This window comes from Nicotiana tabacum, chromosome 11 (genome assembly GCF_000715075.1).
Source record: "Nicotiana tabacum cultivar K326 chromosome 11, ASM71507v2, whole genome shotgun sequence".
Classification (NCBI taxonomy): domain Eukaryota; kingdom Viridiplantae; phylum Streptophyta; class Magnoliopsida; order Solanales; family Solanaceae; genus Nicotiana; species Nicotiana tabacum.
In genome coordinates this window covers 119118923-119122151 of record NC_134090.1, presented here as the reverse complement: position 1 = coordinate 119122151, position 3229 = coordinate 119118923, and the positions used below count along the sequence as shown (strand labels likewise).

Below are 3229 nucleotides of genomic sequence, written 5' to 3'. Positions count from 1 at the left end.
GACCCCAACTAATAATAAGGGACAGCCTTTTGGACCTTTTGAGCATGCTGATATGACATACAGTATTAATAATACTAGATGAGTCTTTCCCGTGCAAAGCACGGGCCCAATAATTTCTGTTAGCCTGTAGTTGCATCCACCGAGGACATATATTGAATTCTAAACCTAAACAGCAATTAATGTTTCAGAATAACCATAATACCACACACACATAAGCACAGTTCTAATTTTTATAGAGTATAACATAGAAGACTACATAATACGTTCGAGTATATAATACAATTTCACAATCTGTGAATTTAAGAACAATGAATTTTGCTCCCATCTTCAAATCACATTCCGTATGTTAACCGTACAAATGACATTCCTATCGACTTTTTCATACGCACCTTCTCCATAAGAGTTCCATTTTCAAATTGCTCCAACAAAATTAGGATCGAGACATGCGCCAGTGTGTTAAATTTTAACACATGTACCTGAGATGTATAAATGAGACGTGTAAATAACTATAAGTCCTTGAAAAGAAAATCTAGTAATATACAGGCACAGAAGTGAAGCACAGTCCCATCTCTAAATAGCCAATTTAACATATAGAAACAACAGAAGCAATTTCATAACATGTGAATTCAACAAAGAAAAATTTGCTCCATTCTATAAAACTATTCCTTGCATGTTTGTTCCCACACTATCCTGGAGAAGCTACATCCTGAAAACACTACAATAATTTAAGGATGAGACATGTCATATCAAAAGTGAAAACTTAGAGAAAACCTGCTGGAGTTGATCCAAAAACCCACCGACCATGAGTCCCAGATTTCTGACATGGCTAAAAGTTGTTACCTGTAGATATGAGTCGAGTTAAAAGGTTAGTGGGTTTTGTTCTACCTAGGTATATGATGTGGAGGACTATTAGTGGTAAGAGTAGATGTGATCCGAAAATTAGATAGTGGGGGTGTGATTGCTACCAAAACATAACGGGGCTTAAACGTGATCTTTTTCGGATAGTTTAAGGGCGATTTTGGCCCTTTTCCGAAATGATAATAACACAGGAATAACCAGGTTCTTCATCCAATAGCTTATGAGCTATAAGCAGATAAAAATATTTGGGTATAATTATTATTCTCTCCACTGTAACACCAAATCTCTACTGTACCACCAAGAGTACTTTCTAGATATTCCACTTCCATGCTGCCCAGGAAAAACCTTCAGGTTATATTAGAATAAAAAAACCAATACGTTAAAGTTGATCTCAAGCAAAAAAACTTTCAGAAAGAATGCTGGACTTGAGGAGCATACATTTCAAGAGATACATGTCACAAAAAAAATATGGTACTTAATTTAGTAGTTACTTCACATAAATAAACAAGCAGTAACAACAAAAATAACCAAATAGATAGCTAAGAACTACAAATCAACCATTATAAGTCCTGCTACAAAATTTGTCATAGGACATCTAATGGTGGGGGAGGCTTATTCGGGAAGCTTTAAGAACAATTTTTTAAAAGATGCATTATTATAATAAAAATTATGGTGGCAATACGGTGAGCTTCACATTGAAATTGGGGATAATGCTGCTTAGCGTGCCTACTTGTTGATATTAAGAAAATGCTGAAAAGCAGAGTAGCAGGTGGCTGCTTATAAATTTGGCGACTTGGTATATATCTGAGCCCTTAAAAAAATTAGCGAAGAAGAAACCTATGTGGTTAGTCAATGACGCCTTATCAATTATCATTCCATGCATAAAAAGGAAGCATTTTTACTACCTCTTTGCTAGAAGAGGAGTCTCTTCCACTGAAGTAGGCTCATAGCTCATGAAATCCCTAATAGGTTCTCCAAGTCTATAAATATTTTAATTTGATGGGTCGATATAGATCACTAAGAAGACATTTTCTAGCATGGTGCATATCCTAAGAGTTTACGAGCAAATGATATTTATCATAGTCCAATACCAGACAATTGTAATATACACACACAAACTTGTGCAAAAGTACTTTTTTCTATCAAAGAGGCCCAGATTGGTACTATTTTTCACTTACAGTTAGAAGATCCACCAAAATATGAATCTATATTTGAAAGAAAGAATTTTTTTATGTTTACTTGCTATTGCTAACATGATTTGAATAAGCTCGGTACATATGTATCATTGATAAACCTTGTAAAGTTCAGAACTTTATTTTTTCGTCAAGCGATCTTCTCAGCGGGTAACTGAAAGTAAGATTCTATTATTTTTCTAGAATTATTTATTCAAGGATTAAATATCGATATATTTTTATCTATCATAAAAGATTACAACAACAAAAACTACTCCTCAATTACAAAGAAGAAATGAAAAAATATTTAATAATAAGATTTACTTTATGAGAGTAGAAGCATATTTTTTTGTAGTGCCGGACCAAAAACTTAACATGCCAATTAATAGCATATTATACCTAAAACAAAAATAAGGCCACAATCTAAAGAAAATAAAAAGTAAATTATGTTACATGTTCGCAATACTTCTTTAAAATCTGAACATAGTTCAATACAAAGATCCTATTTATGAGGACAAAAAAATCTTCCGCTCAAATTTAAAAGCAAAATAGTGAAATAGCAAAAGAGGGGCAAAAACCAAAACAGATCCAACAAAGGTAGACCAAAAAGTAGAAAGATCGAAAGCAAAGGAAAGAAATTTGAGCAAAAATTAAAAGTAAACATACCAAGATAAGAAGATGAAGAGAAGAGTTGCTGCTGGTGCGTTTGTTCTTTTTTTCCCAGTTAGAAATGAGAATGAAAAATCCGATCCTTCTAAAGTTTCATTCAACAATTAATGATACAATTATTATTGCAAAAAGAAAGACGCTAAAATTGCAAAGATGCCATTGGTCGACCATCTCCTCTCTTCTATATAATAAAATATAATTCTAATTATTTATAGAAATTATATAATATATAATAATAATAATAATAATAATAATAATAATAATAGATAATAGATAACAGAAAAAAAGAGAGTCAACTGTAGGAGTAAGACCAGTCTTGAAGTAATGACTATTTTGTGTACTAGTTGTAACTACTGCTAGTTCTGCTTTTAGGGAACCTGGAAAGGCAATTGATGAGAGAAAATGTCACTGCCTTAGTTTGCATGTGTGTGTGTAAGAGGGGAAGTTGTGTCTGGCTTTAGATGCTTCACTAATGCTAGTCTGAGCTCTGTGGGCTCCATAATGCTTCACAGTGACACTGAGAGGGGGAA

The 3229-nt window shown here is 33.3% G+C and overlaps 1 long non-coding RNA gene across 1 annotated transcript; it reads right to left on the bottom strand.

Moving 5' to 3' along the window:
- Nucleotides 1–208: 208 nt before the first annotated feature.
- Nucleotides 209–2883, bottom strand: LOC107773018 (uncharacterized). Its single transcript, XR_001645216.2, has 3 exons — nucleotides 2697–2883; nucleotides 772–840; nucleotides 209–476 (listed from the first exon to the last, which is right to left on the bottom strand). It is a non-coding gene; the product is annotated as an uncharacterized LOC107773018 (long non-coding RNA).
- Between the last annotated feature and the right edge of the window lie 346 nt (nucleotides 2884–3229).